This window comes from Megalobrama amblycephala, linkage group LG7 (assembly GCF_018812025.1).
Source record: "Megalobrama amblycephala isolate DHTTF-2021 linkage group LG7, ASM1881202v1, whole genome shotgun sequence".
In the NCBI taxonomy this organism is placed as follows: Eukaryota; Metazoa; Chordata; class Actinopteri; order Cypriniformes; family Xenocyprididae; genus Megalobrama; species Megalobrama amblycephala.
The window spans coordinates 8332885-8348238 of record NC_063050.1 but is presented as its reverse complement, the minus strand read 5'-3'; the positions used below and the strand labels follow the sequence as shown (position 1 = coordinate 8348238).

Here is a 15354-nt window from a genome sequence, read left to right as displayed (position 1 = left end):
GCTGAAAAAGCACTGAGGAGGCTGTGCGCTAGAAAAACCTTGGTACAGGGGAGCACAAACCAGCCTGGGGCCAGTCTGAACAGGAGACTCCACAGAAGTCTACAACCAATGACCAGCTTAGGGAGCTAAGCACAATTACACAGTCAACCCAAAGGGAAGTACGAAGCTCAACCTAACAGACAGACCGTACTGTGGGCACATAGTCATGGAGACCGGAACAAAGGGCCTACAACATAACTGGAGTTCTTAATAATGAACTAAGCATTCCACAGAAACTCAACAAATGAGGTGATATTCCGGGATGGCCCGTAAGGCCAAACACCTGAAACATAGCATGCTGGAAGCATGACCACCAAGTAATTGAGAAGCTGTGAGTGCCCACGAAAACAGCCCATCCAACACAATCCAACGAGCAGTGTACTCTGTAAAAGCACCTTCCTACTCTTTAAGCAAGAGGAGTACAGCGTACGCCATCATGCGCTAAAGAAGGCCCCATGGGCCTACAACCTCAGCAGACACGTGGCATCAGCTCGTGGCAGTGTTTTAGGACAAAGCCAAACTCCAGCGTGATAGCAAAGGAGGCCTGTGAAAGCCTACGACTCATGAAACACGCAGCGTCAACTAGTGCAATCACGATTCACCCATGGTGAAGAGACATACAAAAAACCCACACAAAGCTGCGCCAACATGCAAACCGAAAGGAGGCCCTGATGAGGGCCTACGACCTCCATGAACACATGGCAACAACCAGTGGTAACTTATGACAAATGCCAGCCAACAGGCCAGTACTCGAAAGACCCATAGGTAGGAGAAGTACACACTACGCCACAGAACTCAATGAAAAGCCTGAACTAAGGCTTATTCGTACGGAGGGGGCATGGCCAATGGTGGCATGCGTCATAAGACATGACTCAACCATGGAAAGAATCTAGATATAACCAACCCAGCTGGGCTAACACAGAGGCTACAAAGGAGGCCTGGTAAGGCCTACTACTTTTAAGCACCATGTGGCGCCAGCCTGTGGTCATAACAGGGCCAATGCTCAAAGGGGACCAGTTCTAGATCCTACACGATAACTGTGGGGAACTAGCTACACAACCGGAGCTTAAGCCTACACATTCCAACAGGCAATGTACATATAAATATGCTATCACGGTCCAAGGAAGGCCTATAAGGCCTAACACCTCAAATAATGTGAGCATAAGCCTGAGGCAGTGCTAAAAAAGCGAGCAAACTAGTGATCGTAAACCAACAGCGCCCAAAACAAGCTGTATTAAAGAGAGGCTATAATAAAGAGCCAACAATCTAACAGCAAGTGTAAAACAGTTGCTGTGGTCATGATCGACTGAGGGGAAGTCGAGAATATACTATTCTAACCAGAATAGGACTCTCTACACTCACCCTGAGTGTGCAATCCAACAGGTGATGCACTCAGTGAAACACAAACCCTAACCGGGGAATACAACAAAACACCATGTTCATAGACAGAGGCTAGACACAGCCTGCTATCACAAAAACAGGTGTCAACCTGTGGCAGCACTAGAGTAAGCTCACATAAATATGTAGGGCTAAAGTCTAAGAATCCCAAAGCAAAAATGCTTTGAACACACATGCCATCCTTACAAGGATAAATGTTTTTCACAGGACAAATCTGACATTTGTACTGAAAACAAAGCATGAAGGGTTCTGAACAGTGAGGCCTAGCGTAACGCGCAACTTATCTCCTCAGAGATAAGGGCCTGCCACCTGAGAAAAACAGCACCAGGAAGGCTAATAGCAACCTAAACCTTAGCTGTTGATCTGACTAAAGCACCTACATACAAAAGTATGAAGGGGAATATGGGCAAAAACGGCCACCAACTCCCTCAGGAGGAGGCCAGAACTAGGAACTATACAACCATAAGGGGATAGTAAATAATAGGGGAATGTAAACAAACAAACTCTAGCCTAGCCGCTAGCTAAGGCCTATTGGGCCAAGCAAAGCTTGGGCTTCATCTAGAAACCTACAAATATGAGGAGAAATGAAGCACTGCAAGCAAACAGTGTCAGGCGGCCGATAAGCCGTCCTGCACACAAATAACTGAAGCACGAGAGCCAACTCAAACCAAACTAAAGTATTAGCTGAGAAGCTGCTCTAACATAGGAGGCTACAAAATAGCAGCCGAAAAGCGGCCTGCATGTTTTGAAACTATCCAACCTAATGCTACAGTTATTTTGCTCAAAAAAGCCCCCTCTAACTTTACTGACTACATGCTCAGGAAAGCTATACAGGAGAAACAAAGTCCACACTTTTTATAAACATAAAAATATGTTCCCAGCTTACCTCCCTGCGGCTCGTAGAACAAAGCCTAAAAGCACTTTCACTATCAAGCCAGAAGGCGGCCTTAGAAAAAGGCCAGCCGACAGCTTAACTGTAAAACACCTGAGCAAGTAGAAATATATATATATATATATATATATATATATATATATATATATATATATATATATATATTTACGGGAGGTGAAAGAAGAAGAGGAGAGAGGGTAGATATAAATCGCCCTAAAATAGCTGGGGAATCGATTACAAACGCAACAGTGTTTACAATCGATCACCCATTACTCTCGTTTCTTCCTCCTCCCGTCTGTCTGGCTCAGATCCAAATCTGAACGGCCAGGGGTTTTTCCATGCCCTCCCGTTCTCAAACGCGGAGATCAGGAGAGAATGGAAAGTCTATGGGAGCCGCAATATTCATGGACAGAAAGGAACCGTTCGTCGACTCAACGCGCACTCACGGCAGCTGCAGCCTGCCGAAAAGCGTGTCCCAAAAACACAGCGGCTCACATACCCAGCAGCCAGAGGAGCGGTCATAGCACACACGGGGCTACAAACACAGATGCAGACACCTCCTCCCTCGGAAAGAGTGTCAAACGAGAACAGAGCGTCCGAACAGAAGAGACGCTCGCACTGAATAATAGACAAACACACATAGACGCCGCCCTCAAGCATCGTCTATGCATTCGCTCCTCTCAGACAGAAAAACGACAGAAACGTGCACATCAAGTGTCAAACCAGGGGACACGGATGAACACATTCTCCTGAACGTTTGCAGACAAAAAGAAGTAATTTGGCATTTCGAACACGAGTCACGAGTGACGTTCCCCATAGCGCGATCAGTGCAGAGTTTAAGTTCCCTTTCGAAAGGGAAACTCTTTATACTGAGATTTCTTGATCTGTTTTCCCACTTTCTGTCGCCACCTATAGGCTACAACGAGACATGAGCAAAAGACAGATATTTGATGATGTGTGAAAACATTTACACAAGACTTCAGTGTTGAAATGTGATATAACGTCATTAATTTAAGATGCTTGTTTTTATCAGCTGGTGATTCGTCATCTCAGACTGGACCAGGAAAACATGAAGTGGTGAGTTCAGTTACTGTATAAAATTATATTAATGTCTAATGCCTTCCATCCTGAAGATCTTCAGGGGCCATATTCACAAAACATCTTAAGGCTAAAAGTAGCTCCTAACTTGCCGATTTAGGAGAAACTCTTAAAAATAATGGGCGTGTCAGTCCTAATTTTAGGAGTCCTAAATTTTTGCTATAAGAGTATTTCACAAAGCATTTTAGTGCTAAAACTAGCTCCTAAATCTGTGAAACATTAGGAGTAGTCAAGAGGACTCCTAATCACTGAGACCAAATCACAAACAATCCTAATGCACCCAAAGACACTGAACACCACTGAGGCAATAGCGATAGAGCCTTGGGTGCTGAACCTTTTCTTCATAAATGCAATACATTTTGATTTATAGATTTGAATCTACAATGAGATGCCAAAAATAAATCTTTAATAAATAAATAAATATTGTCCAATTACCTGTGGCAGTGGTTTTTATGAGTTCACATTTACAAATGATTGAATAGAGTAATATATATATATATATATATATAAGCATATTGGTGTGCTGTCCAATGGGATCAAGGGCTCTGAGCCTGGAATTTAGCCCAAACCCAAAGTTATCTCCGTATCCCCAGCCGAGAGTGAGGAGCGGGGTGGCGGGGTGATGCAGAAAACTGTCGAAGTAACTATAGGCGAGTCGGCTCTCGTCTGTGTATATATTCCTCTTCTCGAGCTGATTAGATCGTTTGAATGCGTTTCTCCCAAACTTTGTTTATAAAACATAATTTGTCGCTTGAATTCTGCATTCTCTTGAGATGAAGACATCCAAGATGTGGACAATTAACTGTATATACTAGTTTAATTACTGACACTTAGCCTACATTTTAAAACCTTAATGGCAACAATATGGCAACATTTTATTTTGACTATGGCAACATTTTTATTAAAAAATATTTATTTGAATAGTGCAACATTTGTATTTTAAAGCCTTTATTTTAATATCGAAATGACACCTCATTCTACAATATTTCTGTGATTAAATCGCTGACTCCTCCCCCCTCAGCCAATCACTGTGTGTTTACTCCATAGCAACGAGGTCAACCCCGCCCTTACTCTTAGCTTAAACTTCAGTCTATTCCTTAGTAAAAGTTTGTCTCAGCAGCTTTGTGAATAGGTTTTAAGAGAAAACTCTTAGCTAAGAACTTTTACTGCTATTTAGGAGAACTCTTAGTGGTAAGATAAAATATTTTGTGAATACGACCCCTGAGCTGTAAATAATTTCTCTGTCTCTTCTCAGGTTTCTCACACTGGTTGTGATTATGAGGAGATTAAAGACACTCACAAACAATTACCCACAAACCCCTCTGATTCCTCTAACTGTGTTTATGCCACTGCCCAATTACCCACAAACCCCTCTGTTTCCTCTAACTGTGTTTACGCTACAGTTCAGAAAGCCTCTGGAGACTCTCAGTGCTGCATCACATCTGCTGAGGATCTGAATTACGCAGTGGTGAATTTCCACAAGGAATCAGACTGTCCTGACAGTGTCAGTTTCAGGAATAATCAGGATTACAGTGAATACGCTGCTGTCAATCATCTCTCTGCTTGAAGAGCCACAGCAGAGAATATAAATGAGCTGAATGTTTGAACCTCCTCTTTGGCGTTAAAGGGTTAGTTCATCCAAAAATGAAAATTCTGTCATTTATTACTCACCCTCAAGACCTTCATTCATCTTCAGAACACAAATTAAGATATTTTAGTTTAAATCCGATGGCTCCGTGAGGCCTCCATAGGGAGCAATGACATTTCCTCTCTCAAGATTCATTAAGGTACTAAAAATATATTTAAATCAGTTCATGTGAGTACAGTGGTTCAATATTAATATTATAAAATGACGAGAATATTTTTGGAGCGCCAAAAAAACAAAATAATGACTTATTTAGTGATGGACGATTTCAAAACACTGCTTCATGAAGATTCGGATCATAAATGAATCAGTGTGTCGAATCAGCTGTTCGGAGCCAAAGTCACGTGATTTCAGCCGTTGGCAGTTTGACATGTGATCCGAATCATTTAAATATGTTTTTAGTACCTTTATGGATCTTGAGAGAGGAAATGTCATCGCTCCCCCCTGGGCCTCACGGAGCCATCGGATTTCAACAAAAATATCTTAATTTGTGTTCCGAAGATTAACGAAGGTCTTACGGGTGTGGAACGACATGAGGGTGAGTAATTAATGACAAAATTTCATTTTTGGGTGAACTAACCCTTTAAGTTTGTGTGTTTGGTGTCTTTTTTTTTGTTAGTCTTCAGATACGCTCCTTTAATGTGTATTTTTGTTATTTGACTGTTGGCATGAAGTCTGATAAATGTTTAAATTACAGCACAGCGTTTTGTTCTGCAGATGACAATGAAAGAAATGATCAGAAACTTTTGGTCAAAGTTTGATGTAAATAAGTACTGAATATTTCAGAGACAAAAGTGAAATTAAAGCAGAATCTGCAGCTGTGCTCAGTATTATAAACAAACTTGGGAAATACAGCAACTGTTGTTTTTTCTCAGTTCTCATTTTAACAGCCTGATAACCTAAACAAATCAGATGAGGTTGTGATATTGTTTTCAAATGTGATATGCATGAATTATGGAAACCTGAAATACACATAAAAGCACATCTGAGCTTTGTGAGTGTCTGAAGCCTGAATAATGTTTATTTCAGAACATTGACTCTCCACTGATGTTTGACAGAGTTGACCACGCTTATTTGTTCAAGTTACTGGAGGGTTTTGGTTTTAGAGATGGTTTTCATGGGTTAATTTATTGCACAATGAAGTTGAATGTATGGTCAAAGTAGCAGCTGGAGGTTTAAGTGTTCCTATTAAAGTACAGAGGGGTACCATTTGGCATATAACAAACTAAATTATACATTTTAAACCAAATAAAAAGTTGATCACAAAAAAAAAAAAAAAAAAAGCACAGAGGGGAATAAGACAAGGGTGCCCTCTTTCAGGGCAATTTTATAGTCTTGCAGTTGAACCCCTACTGTGGAAATTAAGAGAACAGTTGACTGGTTTATATATTGAAGGGTCAAATATTTCAAATGATGTGAAATTATCTGCCTATGCTGATGATGTAACTATAATAATCATGAACAGTAATGATATTAAAGTGGCTTTAAAAAATCTGAAATGTTATGGAAGAGCATCATCAGTGAATATAAATTGGACAAAAAGTGAGATCTTATGGTATAGTTCAGAGAGATATAATGTCCTGCATCTACCTAATAATGTCATGTAGCGAAAAGAAGGTTTTACATTTTTAGGAGTGTTTTATGGTTCTGAGACATACAAGAAAAAAAAAAAAAAAACTGGGAAAAAGTGTGTATCCAGTTATCTAAATGGAAATGGCTAATTCCTCAACTGTCCTATAAGGGAAGGGTCTTAATAGTCAATAATCGTGTTGCTTTAACTCCAAAATGACTGTATTGGACCCTCCTGCTGCTGTCATTAAGGACATTCAGAGATGTCTTGTTGACTTCTTTTGGACAGGTCAGCATTGGTTGAGATCTGCAGTACTTTACTTGCCTCTTCATGAAGGAGCGCAAGGTGATATAGGATATAGGATGTAGGATTGCTGTTTTTAGACTACAAGCTGCCCAGAGACTTTTGAATGGGACAGATGTCAGTTGGGCTGATGTGGCTTGTGGTCTTTTGAGGAGAGGAGGATGACTGGTACTAGATAGACAATTGTTTTTTAATGAATTTAAATGATGTGGTATAATTTAGTAAAAGAAAGTATTTAGTATAATAATAGTAAAAGAAAGATTATGAAAGATTATTTTTAATAACATCACTCTTTCAGCACAAGAAATTTAGCATTGCTAAATTTCTTCCCAGTTCTTTTTATGTATTAACTTTCTGATTCAGTACTTTAGCTGATGATGTTTTATTAGTTCATTCCTGTTCTGTTGGTTCATGTTTCTGATGTATACATTTATTGTAGAGTCATATTTTAATTCACTGAAAAATAAATATTTTTGCTACCAAATCGTGATTATTTCTCCAAATCTTACAGTGAGAGAGATTATTATTTAATGACAATATGCATTTATGTGATTTCTGTAAGTGTTCCTTGACAGTGAAGCATGTTTTATTGGAATGTCCTGCTTTAAATGATATTAGGCAACGCTCTTATTCAGAAAGTACAATAACAGATTTCTCCTGGAAAACTATTATAATTTTTATTGAATATTAAATGGAAAATGTTATCTAACTGGTACTATTATTGGATGTTATATATAGTTATATAGGTGTATTCAATTAATTTACTTTTTTTAAACTTTTGATTTTTTTGTAAATTGTATTGTTGAGTTTGCCATGAATATAGCCTTTGGTACTTACATGGTGTTAAATGATACATAAATACATTATATTATTTTAAGTTATAAACATCCAGAAATGCAGTTAAAGATCATAATGATCAGCATGAAAGACAAGAAACGTTATTATTTCTGCAAAAGAGATCTGAGTCTGAAATATAAATAATTTATTTGATCTATTTTTATTTTCACTGATTTAAATATTTACATTTAATCAATAGTCATTTAAAGTCTGAGTATTTACGTATTGTCATTATTGTAATATTCAAAGATTCAAAACTTTTTTTTATTTATCTTTGTCACAAAGTTTCTCACGAGCACTTGGTGTTTTTTGTGAACAGGCTGTTTTTTTCCGTCCAGCTCAAAGACACAGAAAACTGGTGAAGGTTCAGGGTCTCAGTTCAGTTTAATTAAACAGACTTACTCAGGAAACCCACAGTGAGACACATGAGACTGAAAAGAGAGAGACAGAAGATCAACATCCATTGAGAGCAGAAGACAATAACATCAAAATATCAGGCAGTAGCTTTATATGGCATTAACTGTAAGAGGTTTATGCTAATCTAGAGATGTAACAGTATTACTGAGTGTGATTCTGTGTTGTGAAATCATGAATGAGATCATTATTAGACAACAGACAGACGATAATCAGTGAAATGATGAGTTTATAGTTTGGTTAACTTTGTTTTAGTTTTTTTTATATAGGTGTGTAATTTCAAAATAAAATGCTTTTTTACAGTATTGGTTAGGTTGAAGAGACTTGCCTGCAAATGTCTCAGGTCTTCGTCTCGTGTTTGCAGGTTTGATCTGTGCTCAGTGCTCTGAACATGAGATGCTCTTCAGCTTGTGGTTTTGTTATTTGGGTCAAACCAAGAAGCCCTTCAGCCTCCTGCAGGTGTGATAAAAACAGAAAATGTTTTTTTCATTACCAATTGTCACAGATTTTACACCCAATAAAAAAATCACTATACAAAATAAAAATCTTATTTATAACAGCTGTTCACCCATTAAGTTTTATTCTGGTCATTTACTCAAACTGTTTAGCAAATCAGTCCAACCCAATACAGTCATTAATCAACAAGTGTGCATAATGAAATATCTACTTGCCTTTTAAATGGCAAAAGTCGAACCTGGTCTTTGTTGCACTTCATATTGTTGTACATGGCGCTGAGAAGAAGTTATAGAGAAGAGCTGATGCTCGTGAACCACTAACAATATCTTTACCAACTTAAACAACACTATTAAATGATTATGGTAAATATTAAACATGCATAATTATACACTATGCATATTGTTATATTAATCACCATTCTCTAATGGATAACACCATATTGAGCAACTACAGGTCAATCTCAAATCTTCCTTTCATAGGCAAGATCATTGAAAAAGTTGTTTTCAATCAGCTGAACAAGTTCTTAAGCTTGAATGGATATTTTGACAACTTTCAATCTGGTTTCCGACCACATCACAGCACAGAGACAGCACTCATAAAGATAATAAATGATATTCGGCTAAACACAGATTCAGGAAAATTATCAGTGCTGGTTCTACTTGACCTCAGTGCTGCGTTTGACACTGTCGATCACAACATTCTTCTTGACAGGCTGGAAAACTGGGTTGGGCTTTCTGGGATGGTCCTTAAATGGTTCAGGTCATACTTAGAAGGGAGAGGTTATTATGTGAGTATCGGTGACCATAAGTCTGAGTGGACATCCATGACATGCGGAGTCCCTCAAGGTTCAATTCTTGCTCAACCTATATATGCTGCCACTGAGCCAAATAATGAGAAAGAACCAAATTGCATATCACAGCTATGCAGATGACACCCAGATTTACCTAGCCCTATCACCTAATGACTACATCCCCATTGACTCCCTGTGCCAATGCATTGATGAAATTAAAAATTGGATGTGTCTAAACTTCCTTCAGTTAAACAAAGACAAAACTGAAGTCATTGCGTATGGAAACAAAGATGAAGTTCTCAAAGTGAACATGTACCTTCACTCTAGGGGTCAAACAACTAAAAATCAAGTCAGGAATCTTGGGGTGATTTTGGAGTCAGACCTGAGTTTTCAGTAGCCAATGTAAAGACAATAACTAAATCAGCATATTGTCATCTCAAAAATATTGCAAGAATTAGATGCTTTGTCTCCAGTCAAGACTTAGAGAAACTTGTTCATGCTTTCATCACTAGCAGGGTGGATTATTGTAATGGGCTCCTCACTGGTCTTCCCAAAAAGACCATAAGACAACTGCAGCTCGTACAGAACGCTGCTGAGCAGAACCCGAAAACATGAACACATCACACCAGTCCTCAGGTTCTTCCACTGGCTTCCAGTTGCATTTAGAATTGATTTTAAAGTACTGTTACTTGTTTATAAATCACTCAATGGCCTAGGACCTCAATACATTATACGTATTATCTTTTTATTCTTTTAATTCCTTTTCCTGTTTTAATTTCATTTTTAATGTATTTTATATCTTTTATGTATCATCTTGTTATTCTGACTTTTAATGCATTTTAAATATTGCTGTCTGGTTGAAAGAGCTGGGAGAATTAGGAAGAAAGCATTTGTGATTAGGTTAAAATTTGGCAAATTTGGATAAGGGGACAAACCATGGGGAAATTTAAGCTGTAGTGCATGGTTAAGATATCTCTGGATTACAGTCAGGACACTTTCCGAAGGGGAAATTTGAACTGCGTTGCATAGATAAGATATCTCCGGAAGGGGGATTAGGGCTGTGTGGTGCAGTTTGAGGTGTCTTGGCAAAAGGGGAGATTGAAACTGCGTTTATCAGTTTGAAGGTAGCAGTCCTGTCGTGTGAGGAAGATCCATTCAGATCTGCTCTGATGGATAGATCCGTTTAGATCCACTCTGATGGACAACAACAACAAACTCCCTGAGACTTCCTAGCTCTTCCATCCAGATAGCAAAATTCTCTGTTTTTACTGTTATTTCTATTCCTTCTGTTCTATTTTTATTCTTCTTTTTTATGTAAAGCACTTTGAATTACCATTGTGTATGAAATGTGCTATACAAATAAAATTGCCTTGCCTAATGTTACAAGCCCCTCTTTAAAGTCTACGGGTAAGAAGAGGCATGTAACAAACAAAAAAAAAACAAACAAAAAAAAAAACGTGGAGAGAATGAGAGAACTGCTGTCTCCAGGTCCCAGGGCAGGTACAATAATGCTCAGTAACACAAGATTCAAAGATAACAAGATTTATTAAACAAATGGTAGGAATTAACAAAAAGACTTCAGGAGGGGAGAGGCCAAAATAACAAACAAAAGCATTCTTAAAGTTAAGGGATAACTTACCTACTGTACCAAAAGAAAACAAAATAAAAATACAAACACAATTACCTAACTCCCTTTTCTGCATAAACAAGAGAAAATATGGATGCCTTTATTTTATTTAATAAAATAAAGGCATCCACCTCCCTACATAACTAAAACGAAAAGACTTAGAATATCAAGAGAATTAAGGCAACAGAATAGGATAACTGATGTTCACAAATAACTCTTAAATTAACTGAAAAACTCAATGCTGCTCAGCTTACACTCAAGTCTCAGGATTGGAAAAATTAGCTGAAACACTAGACAGCTCAGGTAAACCAGTCAACTGAAGCCCACGTAATTGTTGTAAAGTTTTAAGTATACACCTGTAATATTCACGTAAGCACTGAATATTTGCCACACTGATTTACGGCACGACAGCAAGGGGCTGTGGGAATTGGCTTGGTGCCAGTGGGATGTGACACGTGAATACTGCTGCACGTTTTGCCAGTAAAGCTAAAAGTTTGTTCGGTACTCGCTGTACGTCTCTTTATTTTGCACGCCCTGTGCAACACATAACAAACAAAGAACAAGACATGGTGTCAGAAGAAAATAAGTAAAATGGATTTCGCAGGAGTACCATCGCCGCACATGAATTGGGAATCGTCTAACTTACCAGATGCATGGCGTAAGTTCAGACAGCATGCAGAGCTCATGTTCGCGGGTCCGTTAAAGAAACGGGGTGAAGACGAAAAGTGCAGTTATTTGCTCCTGTGGATAGGAGAGAAAGAAAGAGATATCTTCAATACCTGGGCGTTGACGACAGATGAAGCAAAGGTACTGCAAACATACTACGACAAGTACGAAGCGTATGTGATGCCCAAGACGAACACAATTTTCGCCAGATATAAATTTCATGAGCGAATTCAAGGAGCTCACGAAACTTTTGAGCAATTTGTGACTGAACTAAGACTATTAGTGAAAGACTGTGCTTATGCAGACAACGAGGAAATGGTTAGAGATCGCATCGTGTTTGGCATTCACTCTCCGCGAGTACGGGAGAAGCTGCTGAGCGTCGGCTCCGAGTTAACGCTAGACAAGGCCATGGATATAGCCAGATCACACGAAGTTGCACAAGCCCAGCTCAAAACATTTGCAAACAGCGCGTACAGCCACCGCGATCAAGCAGTGAATGCAGTCAGCACACAGAAAGAGTCACAGCAGCGAACAGTAAAAGCTGGGGTGAAAGCCTTGCGTCGGAGCAGAAATGACGTCACGGAGCGCGGCAGAACTTGCGGTTACTGTGGCAACCAGGCCCACGGTCCTTCTGATAAATGTCCTGCAAGAGGTAAACAATGTGGCAAATGTGGAAAACGCAACCACTTCGCTAAAGTGTGTCGCTCTGCTTACAAAAGGAATGTTCATGCAGTGAGCAATGAGGCTTCTTATGATGAGGAAGACCCACATGCAGAGTTTTTCGTGGATACAGTCTTGCAAAAGTCATGTGACACGGAACAAGCATTTGCAGACATACTGTTGGGAAAAGAAAAAAGTGAAGTTAGTTTCAAATTGGACACTGGAGCACAGGTAAATGTCATTCCATTGCACACATTTAATAGGCTACAAGCTCAGTGCAAGCTCACACCGACTAAGCATAGCCTCACTGGATATGGTGGTCAAATGCTCACAGTAAAAGGGACATGTACGTTGCCGTGCAGATATAAAGACAAGGAAACACTGATGAACTTTTACATAGTCAACACGCAAGCACCGCCTGTGTTAGGTCTAAAAGCATGTCTGGACCTGGACTTAATCAAGCTAGTGCTCTCAGTGAATGCACTTAAAGAAGACAAGTCCGTCATGGAGGAATATGCTGATGTATTCGATGGCATTGGATTATTTCCAGGGGAGTGCACAATCCATCTAAAACCCGATGCAACTCCAGTTGTTTACCCACCGAGAAGAATACCCCTGGCTCTTCGTGGCAGACTGAAAGAAGAGCTGCAAAATATGGAAAAACAAGGAGTCATAGTCAAGGTAACAGAGCCCACCGACTGGGTAAATGCACTTGTGGTCGTGGAAAAACCGAGAACCGGCAAACTCAGAGTATGCTTGGATCCTCGCGATCTCAATAAAGCTATCAAGCGTCCACACTACCCCTTGCCAACGATAGAAGACATCACACCCAAGCTAACAGGTGCAAAATACTTCAGTGTTTTAGATGCCCGTTCAGGGTACTGGGCAATAAAACTAACAGAGGAATCTTCCCGGCTGACGACATTCAACACTGTATTTGGACGATACAGATTTCGTCGTCTTCCATTTGGCATCATTTCAGCTCACGGATGAATTTCAGCGCAAAATCGACGAGACATACGAAGGTCTAAATGGTGTCGTTGCAATCGTTGATGACATTCTGGTTTATGGACGGACCAAAAAGGAACATGACGACAACTTACACGCAATGTTGCAAAGGTCTCGTGAAAAAGGCGTGAAACTCAACCCTGAGAAAAGCATTGTGAGTGCTACTGAAGTTCGCTATTTCGGTCACTGTTTATCTGCTGAAGGAGTCATAGCCAGACCCTGAAAAGGTCTCGGCGATCAAGCACATGGAGCCACCAAAGACCAAAGCGGAGCTCGAAACTGTCCTGGGAATGGTAAATTACCTGTCCAAGTTTGCACCATGCTTATCGGACATTAACGCACCACTTCGGCAGCTCCTCAAACAGTCCAGCGAGTTCATATGGGATTCCCAACATGACGCTGCATTCCAAAAAATGAAAGATCTCATAACTAAGGAACCGGGACCAGTACTTGCGTATTATGACCCACAGAAAGAACTGCACCTTCAAGTGGACGCATCGAAATATGGCCTCGGTGCAGTCCTGCTGCAGGATGGGAAGCCGCTCAGCTATGCATCAAGGTCACTGACCGAATGTGAGGTTAGCTACGCTCAAATCGAGAAGGAACTCTACGCGGTCTTATTTGGCTGCAAGCGCTTTCATCAGTACGTGTATGGCCGAAAAGTCATAGTGGAGTCTGATCACAAGCCTCTTGAATCAGTGATGAAAAAGCCACTAGCCGCAGCTCCGCCGCGACTTCAAAGAATGATCCTACAACTTCAAAAATACGACATCACCATCACGCACCGGCCAGGAAAGGAGATTCCTGTGGCAGACACCCTCTCTAGAAAGTTCATCGAGACAGAGCACGACAATCTCAGCGAAGGAATGGACATGCAGGTTCACATGGTTTACGAAAGCTTACCTGTCAGTGATGCAAAACTGCAACAGATCCGTGCTGAGACTGAGTCAGACAGCCAGCTTGTCCAGCTTAGACAGGCGATTCTGGATGGATGGCCTGGAGAAAGGAGAAAGTGCCCCACAGACATCAGTGACTTCTGGAATTTCCGAGACGAACTGTCATTGACAAACGGAATCATTCTCAAAGGTGAGAAAATAGTCATACCCACCTCACTCAGAGAAGATATGCTCACACGCATTCACGTCGGTCACATGGGCATAGAGAAGTCAAAGCAAAGAGCACGAGATGTGTTATTCTGGCCAGGAATGTGTAAACAGATAGAACGGATGGTTGAGAGATGCGATACTTGCCTCACTGATGCTCCAGAAGGAAACACGAGGCATTACGAGTCATGATGAAGATGTCCAAAATTTTCCTATTTTGTTGAAAAAGATACTTGCATGTTTCCCAGAAGACAAATTAAGTACAATTGACCTTGATCTTCAAATTTAAAACGTTTTCACCCCTGGCTCTTCCCACATCTATTCTGCATTCTCATACTCAGCCTTGGTTGTGCCGTCCCATGGCCGTTCTCTGTGTCTGGAGGTGAAGAGCTGTGTGATATCGATTCATGATGGGGTTGTGAATCACTTTCAGCCTTAAAGGGTTAGTTCACCCCAAAAAAATAAATTCTGTCATTAATTACTCACCCTCATGTCGTTCCAGACCTGTAAGTCATCTTCAGAACACAAATTTAGATATTTTTGATAAAATACGATGGCTTAGTGAGGCCTGCATTGCCAGCAAGTTAATTTCCTTGCTTTATTTATATAAAATAAAGTGATCTAACTCTTAACAACTCTTATATTGTTTTCTTAAATCTGAGGTAAAACTTTCATTTTCTGATTTAAAGGTGAAGTGTTTATTTTATGGGTCACTAGTGTCGTATCATTTCATTGGTCAGACAAACTGATAGCCCCGCCCCATAATCACTCCATTGGTTGAGTCACTGTTATTATGTAGAGCTCAGACTGACCAAATAATCCATTTATACTCTCAAGTTTTAAGGTTT

General features: G+C 40.0%; 3 protein-coding genes across 3 annotated transcripts in view; all 3 read left to right on the top strand.

Moving 5' to 3' along the window:
• The window catches only part of LOC125271224 (B-cell receptor CD22-like), a 1156500-nt gene that overhangs the window by 767743 nt on the left and 373403 nt on the right, over positions 1-15354 (top strand). The gene's annotated exons all lie outside the window — the stretch shown is intronic.
• The window catches only part of LOC125271198 (hemicentin-1-like), a 987774-nt gene that overhangs the window by 618714 nt on the left and 353706 nt on the right, over positions 1-15354 (top strand). The gene's annotated exons all lie outside the window — the stretch shown is intronic.
• The window catches only part of LOC125271217, a 33378-nt gene that overhangs the window by 9887 nt on the left and 8137 nt on the right, over positions 1-15354 (top strand). The window lies entirely within an intron of this gene.